The sequence below is a fragment of the Miscanthus floridulus genome, chromosome 1 (genome assembly GCF_019320115.1).
Source record: "Miscanthus floridulus cultivar M001 chromosome 1, ASM1932011v1, whole genome shotgun sequence".
In the NCBI taxonomy this organism is placed as follows: Eukaryota; Viridiplantae; Streptophyta; class Magnoliopsida; order Poales; family Poaceae; genus Miscanthus; species Miscanthus floridulus.
In genome coordinates this window covers 160179508-160194897 of record NC_089580.1, presented here as the reverse complement: position 1 = coordinate 160194897, position 15390 = coordinate 160179508, and positions in this window count along the sequence as shown.

Genomic DNA, 15390 nt, shown 5'->3' with positions numbered 1-15390 from the left:
TTGAGTTCGTATATTTCTTCAATTCTTCCATAATACTCGACCTCATCAATGTCGGGCGTAAAAACTCCGAGAAGTCATGCAGGGAGTAATGGTACCAAACATGAATTTTGAAGTTTTTCTTTATAGCTCGATCGTATGTCCATACCCCTTCCTCCGAAGCATGGACCAATTCATCAATCACAGGCTCAATGAACACGCCCATATTATTCCTCGAGTGTCAAGAAATTATCAACGATAAGAATACGTTCTGTCGTTGAAAGCATACGCCGGGGGGGGGGATTGAGGGAGATAACGAACATGGACCAACATGTGTATGGGGTAGCCATCATTCCATAAGGATTGAACCCATCTGTTGCTAGCGCAACACATACATTACGAGCCTCTTTAGCTTTCTCATGATGAATGCCATCAAAGTGGGTCCATGCTTCACCATCGGATGCATGTACCATCCTATCAGGATTATATCGTTTACCATTTTTGTGACATGTCATCTGTTTTGTGGATTCCTCGGTCATGTATAGCCGTTGGATCCTCGGTATGAACGGAAGGTTGAAGGGTCGAGATGGCGGACTAGAGGAGGGGTAAATAATCTTTTCTAAAACTTAATCGCGTCGGCTAACTGATACAAATGCGGAATTAAAACTATCGGTCTAGCCAAGACTATACCCCACTATATATGTTCACTAGCACCTTGCAAAGATAACAATTATGCAACAAAGGTGCCGGGCTAGTTAGAGCTCTCCTAAACAATTCTAGGAGCAAGGTTACACAAACCTATGCCACTAGTATTTTAAGCAACAAGAGAGCTCCTACACATGCTAGTAAGCAAAAGCACAAAGCTAACAAAGCTCGCTAGCAATGCTTAATAACAAGGCAACCAATGCCTAATTAGAGAGCGCAAATACTTAACTACACAAACTAAGTAATGTGACTAATAAGGTTACACAAACCAAATTAGCCACGCACGGGAGCTACTTCTATGCTACACAAGCAAGAAGGTAATTAGCAAGCTACACAAGCTATCTAATTACAAGAGCAACTACACAAGCTTAATATGTATAAAAGTAATTGCAAGCTTTGTGTAATGGGGATGCAAACCAACGGGAAGAACAAGGTTGACACGATGATTTTTCTCCCAAGGTTCACGTGTTTGCCAACACGCTAGTCCCCGTTGTGTCGACCGCTCACTTGGTGGTTTGGTGGCTAATTGGCATCACCCGCCAAGCCCGCACGTCGGGAGCCACAAGAACCTACCCCGGAAGTGAGGGTAGCTCAATGACATGCTTTACTAGAGTTGTTCTTCGTGGCTCCCGCAGGGCGAGCACAATGCCCCTCACAAGCACTTCTCCGGAGCACCGCACAAGCTTCTTGCGCGCTTCGACGGAGACCACCACCAAGCCGTCTAGGAGGTGGCAACCTCCAAGAGTAACAAGCACCACTGGCTTGCAACTCGATCACCTAGTGCCACTTGATGCAACCTCACAATGCAATCGCACTAGAATCGCTCACTCACACAATCGAATGATCACTATCAAGTATATGTGTGATGGAGGGCTCCCAAGCACTCACAAGCATGGACACTAAGTCCCTTGAGGTGCTCCCACCTAGCCATGGCCGAAGGCCACTTTTATTTATAGCCCCAAGGGCTAAACTAGCCGTTACCCCTTCACTGGGCAACGGTCGGGCCGACCGGATGCTCCGGTCATGTTGACCGGACGCTGGACCTCAGCGTCCGGTCGCCTGCAGACGGCCACGTGTCCCGGTTCCAACGATCACTTGACTTGACCGGATGCAGCAGCTTTCAACTGATCGGACGCTGAACCCCCAGCGTCCGGTCGTTTCCAGTAAGGTACCGACCTCGACCGGACGTGTCCGGACACACTTGATCGGACGCAGCCAGCGTCCAGTCACACTCCAGCTTCTGTGTCATCGTATGTTAGCCTGACCAGACGCAGCCTACCAGCGTCCGATGCTTTTAGACCCGGCGTCCGGTCAGTTGACCGACACCAGCGTCTTCGCGATCAACTCGTTTTGACTTCTAACTTTTTCACCCTTGCTCCAATATGCTAACCACAAGAACTTGCATCCGGCGCAATAGAAAATAGGCATTCTATTTTCCCGAAAGCGCTGAATCCCACCGAGGACCCAAACCCATCTCACCCCTGCAAACACCACTACCTTTGTAAATGTGCCAACACCACCAAGTGTACACCACCATGTGTATGTGTGTTAGCATTTTCACAATCATTTCCCAAAGGATGTTAGCCACTCAACTTGCCACGCCACTTGATCCTAGCGACGATGCAAAGTTAGATCACTTGAGTGGCACTAGATGACCGATATGCAAACAAGTTTGCCCCTCTTGATAGTACGGCCATCTATCCTAAACCCGGTCATAAACTTCTCTACACACCTATGACCGGTGAAATGAAATGCCCTAGGTTATACCTTTGCCTTGCGTATTCCATTCCATCTCCTCCAACGTCGATGCAACACATGCACCAACACGATCAACAATGATATGATCCACTTCATATCATCATGTGATCATATTGGTTCATCGATCTTGACTTCACTTGCTCTTCACCGTTGCCATCGTCCATCGGCGCCAAGTCTTGCTCAAGCTTCACCGCCACGCGGTCCATCACTCTAAAGCCTTCGACTTGCCCTTCACGCTTGCAACTGGCCCATCAAGCCAAGTCTTATCTTGATCTTCTCCACCTTGATCACATGACTCAATGTCATGTTTCATGTGCATTTAAGCTCCTTCATCATCACATGTGTGAGCTTTGCAACATCTCCAAGCCATTTTCACCTTCATGGCATATGTTGCTCACACACATGTACCTATGGACTAATCACCTGTGTATCTCATATAAACATAATTAGTCCACTTAGGTTGTCACTCAATTACCAAAACCAAACAAGGACCTTTCAAAGGTGCCATAGGATTGTCGCGGGAATGTCAAGCTGCCTCTTTTGGCCATCACTAGAATCTTCCTCTAGGAACCTAGAGGATTTACACTTTGGATAGTGCTTTGCTTCCACGTATTCTTTCCTAAATAGGATACACCCCTTTGGGCAAGCATGTATCTGCTCATACAACAACTTAAGTGCACGAAGGAGTTTCTGTGACTCGTGCATGCTCCTTGGCAGAAGGTGACCCTCTGGAAGCAGGCTGCCAATAACTGTCAACATACCATCGAAGGCGTCGTGACTCAGGCTATACTAGGACTTTAACGCCATTATGCATCTAATGACATCCAATTGAGAAACCTTTGTCTGGCCATGAAGGGGTTTCTATGCCACAGCAAACATGTCGTAGAACACCTTTGCGGTTGCCTTTGGCTCCTCCTCCGTACGTCGTTCAGCAAACTGTGACTCGTGATAGTCATTTAACATGTCTGCTACCCCGGCATCAGCATCATAATCCTTGATGCATGGTCTCACCACCTCCTCTCTCATACGATTGGCTTCACTATGGTAGACCCACCGGGTATAGTCTGCCGTAAATCCATTCTTCCAAAGATATTCCCCCATGACCTTCTTCGTTTGTCTTTTCCTGTTTGCACATTTGTTGTAGGGACAGCAAATTTTACTTGCTCCTTTAGCAACCATGCCAAATGCACATTCTAAGAAAGCATCGGTCTTGTCGATCCATTCATTGGTGACTTGACCCTGACTTGCGTAGCCCGTGTACATCCACTCACGGTCCTCTATCCTCTAACATATATAGCGGCGAGTAATATAAACATCAATTCCATCTACACGATGTTCCTACTATCTAATAGGTGAGGATAGGTCCTAATCCCACCCGTAGATCCATAGATAAGGTTTGTTTCCATGCTCTACTCCTATCCGAGATAGAATTTCGGCAGCACCTCCCCGCTGTTCTCCAAATACACGTCTTGCTAGGGAGAGTGTGTATCTGGAGAACAATAGGGAGATGATGCCGAAACTCTATCTCGGATCAGAGCAGACCATGGAAACTAACCCCACCTACGCATCCGTGGGCTGTAAAAAAACGTGGACAATTCGAAACATATACAGTTTTAGATATGGAAATATCTGCATATTTCCAACCGTATCACTTTCGAACAGGAGATGCCTAACCGGGTTACATGATCTACGACCATGATACGGAAAGAGGGGTTATACCAAGGGTGGTGGTGGAGTTAGGCTAGCGGGGCTGTGGCGGGTCAGTGCAATGGTGAGACGACGCGGTGCAGGCAGACCCACAACGGCGAGGAAGGCGATCGGGGTCACCGAGGTACTCTGGCTCCGCTCCGACGGGCTCTTCTCTACAAAAAAAGAAACATAAAACTATCAATACAAAATTTCGACAGCACCTCCCCTGCACGGTGAGGTTTCTAAAACCTACAAGAAAACCAACGGCACAATGGCCGACATGCACATATATATGAACGGCACGATGGCCAACATGCATAAGATTATATCCAACCACATATATATAACAATGTCACAACCACTACTACGACTCCTACGACTACCACCACTGCTACTCTACCACTACTACTACCGCAACTACTAGTAATACTATGATGACGATGACAGTAGGGCATACCTAGTGGGCGTCGTAGGGCGGCGAAGGGTGAAGGGGCTAGGGTGCCAATGGACAAGGCGATGGATGGGGAAGCGCCGAGGACATAGCAACGGCGGTCGGGGCGCCTCCTCCTCCTCCTCCTTCTTCTTCCTCCTTCCTCCTCCTACTTCTCTTCCTCCTTCTTCCTCCTCCTCTCCTCCTCCTCCTCCTCTCTTTCTCCTCCTCCTCCAATGGCACGACGTGGGCGTGGGCGGAGGGGGGCACTGTTGCGGGTGGCATAGGTGCGCGTGGGTAAGGGCGGCGGTGGTGGTGGCGCGGGCGTGCCTACGTGTGTGTGTGTGCGGTGTGTGTGGGCTGGCTGGGCCGGCGGGTTAAATCCCCCCTTTGCCGAGTGCCCCTGATCTAGCACTTGACAAAGTATTTTTTTAATTCTTTACCGAGTGCCATTCGGACTTACACTCGACAAAGAGGGTTTTTTTAAATTTTTTTTCTGTTTGCCGAGTGTCTTCTCCTGACACTCGGCAAACCAAATTTTTTTTACTTTTGACCTCCAAACTTTTTCTGCAGTCCTCATACAGTACCTGGTACTCCATGTTCTAATGTGACACATTTCTCGGATTTTTTCTATATTTCTTTCATTTATTTCATTTAATTGAATTTTCTTGGATAATTCAAATTATAGCTGCTAGTCATTCGAATAATGAAAAAATGAATGGAAAAATGATATTCATGTTATTTAGTATAATGTGAGGCCGTATCCAGAAACATACCACTAATTTCGAACATCTTGTTCACGAAACATGATCACGAACTTGCGGTCGAGTTGTTTTTAAATTCTATAAAAAGCAAACGAAGACCAAAAATCTTGAAACTTGTCGAGATGTCATGATATCATATGTGGAGGTTGTGATAAAAAATTGAGAAGGTTTCGCGCAAGTTGTCACGTACGATGCTTGCAAACCGAAGAATCTCCGAAGAAGTGACAGGGGGAGAACTTGACATAAGGGGAGAAATATGACAAAGGAAAGGGATCAATTAAAATTTTGAGCACACAAGTAGGAGGAGCAAGCTTATGAACTTTTATGGTGCATTTGAATGTGCATTTCATATGTTTACTTGCATGGCACAAGTTTTAAATTTCAATATCCATGCTTGTGTGGTGTATTCTAGTTGTAGGTTTAAATGATAAAATGAAAATCTAGCATGCATTAGTTTATCTAGTGATTTCATTTCCAAGTGTTTCCAAGTGGTATCGAGCTAACCATGGTGCTAAGGATGGTATAATGGTGCACTCTGATTGGTATCACGCTTCAAAGGTCCATCTTTTATACATTAGCATCATTTGGTAGACATTGTCTCCTATATTTCTTATCTAAGCATATGTGCAAGCTTTAATCCAAACTCTTAGCACATATGTAGGGGAGCAATTGCTACCATATGGGGTTCATGAAACTTATCCATATACTTTTACACATAGTAAATATGCTTGGACAAGCAACATGGATTCAATTGAATTTTAATTCATATCTTTATGAAAGGGTTGTCATCAATTACCAAAAATGGAGAGATTGAAAGCTCTAGTTTGGTTTTGGTGAATTGATGAAACCCTAAGTGCTAACCTAGTTTATCAAGTGATCATGAGATAGGTAGCACATTCCAAGTGGTGAAGCAAATGAAGAGCATAACATGATGATGGTGATGCCATGGTGATGATCAAGTGCTTAGACTTGAAAAGAAGAAAGAGAAAAACAAAAGGCTCAATGCAGAGATATAAATGGTAGGAGCCATTTTGTTTTTATGATCGAGACACTTAGAGAGTGTGATCATATTTAGGTTCGATAGTTGTACTATTAAGAGGTATGAAACTCGTATCAAAATGCGGTTATCAAAGTGCCACTAGATGCTCTAACTCATTGCATATGTATTTAGGATCTAGTAGAGTGCTAACACCCTTGAAAATGTTTGTGAAAATATACTAACACATGTGCATAAGGTGATACACTTGGTGGTTGGCATATTTGAGCAAGTGTTAGAAACTTCACCGGTGGAGTGTCCTCCCGTAGAGTGCGGACAGTCTGACGGTGCCACTGGCGCCCTAAACTCAGGTAAACGTGGTCACTATAAGTGACCGAACGCTGATCTTTGAAGGACTGGCGCGTCTAGTCAGTGATAGCTGAGGGTGCGCTGTTTCGGTCTCATGACCGGACGTAGGTGCGAAAACTGACCGGACGCTCAGGGCCTGAGTCCGGTCAGTCTGACGTATGATGACGTAGAGTGACCGGACGCTGGGTGAGTTTGGTCGAGCATGACTAGATGCGTTCGGTCATGATTTCTCGCTTCTAGAAGCTTACTGTAACTGACTGGACGCTAAGATCCAGCGTTTGGTCATGATCCAACTGACGTGTCCGGTCACAGTCGTGACCTTACTGGAAACGACTGGACGCTGAGGTCCAGCGTTCGGTCACTTCACAATAGAGCATCTAGTCATCACTTGACCATTAGGATCAGGCGCTCTATATTAGAAGAGAGGGGATACATGACGTGCATCGCACGACCGGACGCTGAGGTCCAGCGTCCGATCGATCTGATTGGACCGTCCGGACACCCCTTGTTGTGCCTAGTGAAGGGGTACAATGGCTCTATTTCGTGGGGACTTCTAGTTAAGCCCCATGGCTGGCTCTAGCTCACCCTCTTGGCTATTTACATTGACATAGCAACCTTGTGAGCTTAGCCAAAGCCCTCCCACTCATCTCCATCATTGATTCATCATCTTTGTGAGATTGGGAGAGAATCCAAGTGCATTGCTTGGGTGTTTGCATCTAGAGGCACTTGGAGTTCATGTTTCGCTGCGGGATTCACTTGTTACTCTTGGTGGTTGCCGCCACCTAGATGGCTTGGAGCAGCGAGGATCATCGAGCGGAGGTTGATGATTGTCTCCGGCTCCGATCGTGGTGATTGTGAGGGGTTCTTGACCTTTCCTCGGTGGAGAGCCAAAAGGTACTCTAGTAAATTACTCGTGGCTTATGTGATCCTCATCTTGTGTTGGTTGTGAGACACCCTTTTGAGGGTTTGGCATGTGATGCCAATTAGCGCGTGAACCTCCAAGTGAGTGAATCGCCACAATGAGGACTAGCTTGCTGGCAAGCAAGTGAACCTCAGTAAAAAGTCATTGTGCCATCATTTGATTCCGAGGTGATTGGTCTTCATTGATTTTTATTCTTGTGATTGATTGGTTCATTCCTCAACACATCGGTATAACTATCTTGCTCTCTCTCTTTACATTACCGCAAACTAGTTATCAAGCTCTTTAGTGTAGCTAGTTGTGAGAGCTTGTTAGTTTGGTTAGTGTGGCTCTTTAGTTAGCCTTTGAGAGCACACTAATTTAGTGTAGTGATATAGTCATTGTGTGGTTAGAAACTAAAGAAACTAGAATTGTGGTAGGTGGCTTACATTTTTAGTAGTCTAGCGCAACACTTGCTTTGCCTCATAATTATCTAACCGGTTTGCTAAGTGTTGTTGTATAAATTTTTAATAGGCTATTCACCCCCCTCTAGCCATTAGGACCTTTCATCTTGGTATTCATCATGTCAAACTTCTTGAGCATATCATGGGTGTACTTTGTTTGGCTAATAAAAGTTCTATCATTCACTTGCTTGATTTGAAATCTAAGAAAGAACTTCAATTCACCCATCATGAACATCTCAAATCTCTTGGTCATGATCCTACTAAATTCCTCGCAAAAAAATGATTAGTACTACCAAATATTATATCATTGACATATATTTGGCACACAAATATATCTTTACCAACTTTATGAGTGAAAAGGGTAGGATCGGCTTTGCATATTTCAAAGCCTTATTTAAGCAAGAATTCCTTAAGGCATTCATACTATGCTCTTGGTGCTTGCTTAAGCCCATAGAGTGCCTTTTGGAGTTTGTAGACATAGTTGGGAAACTTGTGATCTTCAAAGCCCGGTGGTTGCTCAACATAGACAAGTTCTTGAATAGGGCCATTGAGAAATGCACTCTTCATATCTATTTGATATAGCTTGAAGTTGTGATGAGCAGCATAGACTAGAAGCATTCGAATTGCTTCAAGTCTTGCCATCGGTGCATATGTTTCTTCAAAGTCCAAGCCCTCTACTTTAGTGAAACCTTGAGCAACCAACCTTGCCTTGTTCCTTATTATCACACCATTCTCCTCTTGCTTGTTGCGGAAGACCCACTTGGTGTTAATGACATTGGTATTAGGTCATTCCACCAAAGTCCACACTTGGTTTCTTTCGAAGTTATTGAGTTCTTCTTGCATGGCCATCACCCAATCTGGGTCTCCAAGTGCTTGTTCTACCTTAAGAGGCTCCAAAGAGGAAACAAATGAGTAATGTTGATAAAAGTTTACTAAATGTGAATGAGTTATTACCCCCTTTCAAAGACTCCTAAGGATATTATCAATGGGATGATCCCGTTGTATGGTTTGCCTTAGCCTTGGATGCTCAATGGACTCTTGTTCATCTTTCTAGATCTTTATCATCATCTTGCTCAAATATGGGTTATAGGTTTTGTCCACAAGCTAGAGTTGAATCAGCTGCTACTGACAGTGTAGGTGCGGCACTGCTGCGCTCTAGAGTTGCAGCAGGTGTTTGCTGTAGTGTAGCATCAGGTACGTCAGTGAAATGGATGTAGCAGCAACTTGAGGAACCTCCACTTCAGTGACTTCTTCTTCTTGTGGTCTAATATCACCAATAGCCAATTGCTTGATTAATTCACATGGTGGATCCTCCTTTCCTACAACACTTGAATCAACTTGCTCCACTTGAGAGCCATTAGATTCATCAAATGTCACGTCTATCACAATCTTAACTCTTCTGGAGGTTTTGTTGAAGACACGATAGGCATGCTCATTTGATCCATAACCAAGAAGAAAACCTTCATCAACTTTAGGTGCAAACTTAGAGATTTTTGGTTTCTTGTTAAGTATAAAACACTTGCACCCAAACACTCTAAAGTAGGACACCTTAGGCTTGTTACCGGTTAGAAGCTCATATGAAGTTTTCTTCAACTTCTTGTGTAGGTAGAGGCGGTTGATGGCATGTCAAGCGGTGTTGACAGCGTCACACCAAAAGATGTCTGGTGTCTTGTACTCATCTAGCATTGTTCTTGCCATGTCCATGAGTGTACGGTTCTTCCTCTCTACTACACCATTTTGTTGAGGGGTGTATGGAGTTGAAAACTCATGCTTGATGCCCTCTTCATCAAGAAACTCCTCAACTAGAGTATTCTTGAATTCAGTCCCATTGTCGCTTCTCACTTTCTTGATGGGAAGACCAAACTCCTTTTGAGCTCTTCTAACAAATATCTTCACCTTCTCTTGAACTTGGCACTTGTCATGCAAGAAAAATATCCAAGTAAAATAGGAATAGTCATCAACAATAACAAGACCATATTTGTTAACCCCCAATACTTAGGTAGGCGACCAATCCAAAGAGATCCATATATATTAGCTCCAATGGTTGCTTGGTGGTCATGATGCTCTTTGGTGGGTGAGGTACGCCAACTTGCTTTCCAGCTTGACAAGCGCTATAAATCATATCTTTCTCAAAGTGAACATTTGTTAGTCGAAGGATGTGTTCATCTTTTAAAAGTTTGGCCAAGTTTCTCATCCCAACATGGGCTGGTCGGCGATACCAAAGCCAATCCATGCTAGATTTTGCCACTAAACAAGTCTCAAGCTTAGCTTTACTTTTGTTGAAATCTACTAAGTAAAGCTTGTTCTTTAATTGACCCATAAAGATAATAGAGGAATCCTCTCTTCTAAAGACTTCCACACCCTTATCCGAAAAGAGACAATTGTAGCCCATCTCAGACAATTGAGAAATGGACAACAAATTATAACTCAACGAATCAACATGTAATACATTTGTAATTGAATGCTCAAGGGTTAGACCAATCACACCCACCTTTGAATTGTCTCCAAAGACAATATTTTTATTTGAGTGTGTCATCGGGGAATATGATGAGAACATACTCCTTTCTCTGTTCATATGATTTGTACATCCACTATCAAGCACCCAACTTGATCCACTGGAGGAGTATGCCTACAAAACAAGTTTAGTTGCTAGATTAAGGTCCCCAATTTGACTTGGGCCTTGCATGTTAGTCACAAGAATCTTAGGAACCCAAATATAAGTATTCCTATATATGTTGGTTTCCTTTCCAACATATTTTGTAACCACTTTCCCACTGCTGTTGTTCCTCAAAACAAAGCATGATGTCAAGCTTTATTGAGGTGCATAAGTCTTCGGTTGATAGGCACACTTATTCTTGGTGGCCCACACTGATTCCTTAGGCTTTCTATAAAACATGTTTCTCCCGGTATACCTTCTTCATGGGCTTAGTTTGATCAGGAGCAGAATTGATAGCCTTCCTATTTTTGCAGGGTGCGACACTGCCACCCTTTACCACGACACTGCCGCTTAGGGATGCTGCACTGTCGTAATCTATGTAGGCTGACTGTACCAATTTTACCCTTCCTCTCAAACTGCACACACTCATAGCCATTCACCATCCTTCTTCCATTTGTCTTGGCTCCGTTTGTGTGTCCAAGCCCATGCTTGATTGAGGGATGCCTTCCTTGCTTGAATTGTGGCCCTTTTGATTTATCATTCTTCTTGTCATTGGATTGAGTCTCACCCATCCACCTTTTTTAATAATTTTATTGAGCCTAGCAATCTCCTTTCTCATAGCCTCCATGTTTGCAAGGTTAGTGGAATAGGCACTCAAATCAAGATTAAAATATTTTCCACAACCTTGACTAGTAGAGGGAGTAGAGGTTTCCTTTGCCTTAGTGAGATGTGAGTTGCTATCCCAAAGAATGCTATATTGCATCTCAAGTTCTTTGTGCTTTTCATCTAAGTCACAATACTTTTTCTTAAGAGCTTTATTTGCTTTCTTTGTGATAGCATGGTCCTCTTGCTCTTTAGCCAAGGCCTTGCGCAAGGATTCCACCTCACTTCTCTCTAATGCAAGAGCTTCTTTGCTAGCAATATAGAGATCCTCTTGTTGGATAAGAGTCTCTTCTCTAGATTCTAGCTTGGCTTAGACACTCTCTAGATCCTCCATTAGCTTAGTGATGAATAATTTGGTCTTTCCATCCAAATTTTTAGTTATTATGTTTATTTCTTCATCACTAGATTCATCATCACTAGAGCTATCACTAATGTCACTACTAGAGATATCACTAGGAGGTGGACGAGATTTGGCCTTTGATTTGGATTTTACCTTCTCACGCTTTGTCATAAGACAAATGTGAGGAGAGTAGTAGTCATCATCGGACATGCCATTGAAGAGTCTTGGTGTAGGGGATGACTTGTGAATAGCAATAGTTGCAACCTTCTCATCCTCTTCACTTATGCTCTCCTTAGTTGAGTCCCATTCATATCCAATGTGAGCCTCTCCCATGTACTTCTTGCTCTTTCTACGGTTAGCCTTCTCCTCTTCCTTGTCCTTCTTGTATTTGTTGTCCTTGATCTCATTTGGACACTTGATAATAAAGTGATTGGTGCTTCCACAATTGTAGCATGTCCTCTTTTTCTTGTTTGAAAAGCTTCTCTTCACTACCTTGTAGCCTTGCTTCTTTAGCCCCTTGTGATACCTCTTCATAAAGAGAGCAACATCATCAACTTTCTCATATTGATCATCATCATTTTCATGCTCACTTAAAGATGATGTGGTCTCTACTCTATCTTAAACTTGCTTGCTTGCTTTGGGCTTGCTAGTTGAACCTTGTTGGTTAAACTTGGACTTGCTTATAGAGCCCTGCTTACTTGATTTGTTGGCCTTGAGAGCTACATCTTTGATCTTGATGCCCTCTAACTTTGCTTGCAATTCTCCAAGTTTCTTCCTCTCATTTGCTTCTTCTCTTTGCATGTCAAAGGTCAAGATCCTCCCAAGTACATCATTTGGTGTGAAGTACTCAAACTTCTTCTTGTCTCTAATTAGAGTCACTACGGTCTCATTTCTAGGTGAATAAGCCTCCAACATAATCTTGACAACTTTATGATCATCTAGCTCATCACAACCATAGCCTCTAATCTTGCCCACCATTGTTATCAACCTATCAAACATCTCTTGTGGCCCCTCTCCATCCAAGATTACAAACCGGTTGAGCTTTGACATCAACAAGTCAATTCTTGTCTTTCTCACTTTGTCAACCCCTTCATGTGCTAGGTGCAAAGTGTCCTATATTTGCTTGGCAACATTAACTCCAATCACTCTATTTTACTCATCACCATTTAAGGCACTAAGCAACACACTTGTGGCTTGACCATTAAGGTGAATGAGTCTCATATCTTCTAGTGTTGGGTTCTTGGGATCAACCGGTGGCTCAAAACCATTGCAAACAATCTCTCAAATGCCAAAGTGAAGACCTATAAGATAGGCTCTCATCAAGTGCTTTCACTTGACAAAGTTAGTCCCATTGAAATGAGGTAACTTACCCGCGGGCACATTGATGAAAGACCTCCGATTATGGTTAGTCATAGTAATAGAAGAATAGTTAAAGGATACGCATCATATTTGTTATTGTCGGCATTGCTCTTTTCTTTCTTCTCCTTCTTGTTCCCCTTCGACACTTGGTATGACTCATCGTCATCTCCATCTTTAGAACTACTAGATATGCTTGATGATGCACTTGTTGCCTTCTCTTCTTCTTCCTTCTTCTTCCTAGCTTCTCTTCTTTTTATTCTTGCTTCTCTCTTGAGCCTTCTTTCTTCTTTTCTTTGCTTCTTCTTCTCTAATCGCTACTCCTTCTTCTTATCTCTTGCTTCTCTTTTTAGCTTTCTTTCTTCCTTCCTTCTTCTTCTCTCATTCTCATTGAGAGCTCCTTCGGCATTGGTAGCCTCAAGATGTGGTAGCATGGTGTTGCTTGCTGTCGACGCGCTTAGCAAGCTACTGTCCGAGTCGACATCCACCTGCTTCATGCCACTAGTTCCTCCTCTGGGCTCCATACCTCACGCGGTGAAGCGTATATGAGATAACCTGCTCTTATACCACTTGTAGGATCTCTGGTTAGCCTAGAGGGGGTGAATAGGCTTGTTAAAACAAACACTCAAACTTTTATCAAATTCACCCTACGGAACTGCTGCTCTAGGGCGACACTATCGGACTGTGGCACTACTAGGACAAAACAGCAGCACTGCCGTACCTATAGACAACTTTAAATCATAGTTCAAAATCTATGAATAAAAACTTAGATCAGAGAAATGTCATAGCTTACTGCAGATATAACAATCACAGATCAAGAGTTAGAAGTGGTAGGAACACCACACAAAAGTAGATCAACTAGAAACCCTAGAAATCACCTCAACCATAATATGTCATGCAAGTAATGTAAATCAAGCACAAGTGATACAATGATTTATCCCGTGGTTTGGCTCACCACCAAGGCTTGCCTATCTCCATGCCGTTGAGGTTAGCCACTAAGGCTGATGTAGATAAGGCTCGATCTTCTGAAAGGTATGATAGCGTTGATTGATGGAGACTCAACGTTCATGATCTAGGCTTTGAACCAAGGCTGATTTGGACCCCATAACTATTACACCACTGCTCCATTGGTTATCAACCATGCGAACGCGATTAATCTCGCCGAGAAGGCTTTCCTGCAAGCGAATCGAGAACACAAGCAAGAACAGGATGAACTCAATCTAAAATTACAAATAAATATGAGGCTTATGATAACAAGGAGTTCAAGTCTTTATTCAAAAGGACTAATCACCACAGGCGAACAAGATCAAGAACTGGGGCTCTGGTTCACAGCAAGCAGCCTTGGCAGCATAGTTGTAGCAAAACAATGTCTGTTTTATGAGGAAATCAAGAACTAAACAAAACCCAGACTCTAAGGAGAGCGACGACTACTATTTATAGAGTCTTGGGCGTTACCCACCTAGACGCGCCCCCTAATAGGCCCAAACACGATACACGGTCCAATGGACCAAAAGACGGTGTCGCAGCACCCTGGCAGATTCTAGATGTTGACTTATTTCGACGATTTCCATTGATTCCAAAGGGATTTTGATGTGAGACCACTTGCATTGTCTTCCTTATCAAATCAGCTTTCCAACCATATGTGGATCGTCAAAAACGGAGTACGAATGCGTCCTAGGTGACCAGTTTAAGGTAGACTGGTCCTAGAGGCCAAGGCAGACTCGAACTTGAGTTGTTTTGGGCCTCCACCTTAGGGACTCGAACCGAATTAGCCTCGGGCCTCCTTCTTGACTTGGACACCCTTACTGGCCTCCTACCCCTCCTAACCATGTGCCAAACATGGCCGTAAGCATGGGTGTCATGTCCTCATCATCCTCCCCTTCTTGATGAAAAGCCGTCCTCAGCATCGATTTTATTTGAAGTCGATCCTGCACAACATGAGGACAAACGAGGTTTCCAAAATAATGGGAGTGGACAATATTGTGAGAAAGAATATGACCATATGTCCAGGTTTGTAGCATGTCTTGTCCTACAGACATGTAGTCTGCTCGATTGAAATACACACGATCTTTGCCAATACTATCCTACAAAAGATTAGTACTAACAAAAAACATATGCTCCCTTTCTTTGGATTCCACTTGTGTTCGAAAACCAAAACTAGAGGAATATAGCATAACAACAGTGTTGATTTTACTGTCCTCTAGTTGATTATTACTTTGCACAACAAAAGGAGAATTTAGATTTGTACAAATGTAAACTCGTTGTATCAAATATTGTCCTTGGTTGTTATATTTGCCAAAAACATGATATGTATGTCTAGAGAACCATGGCAAATCAGCATTTGCA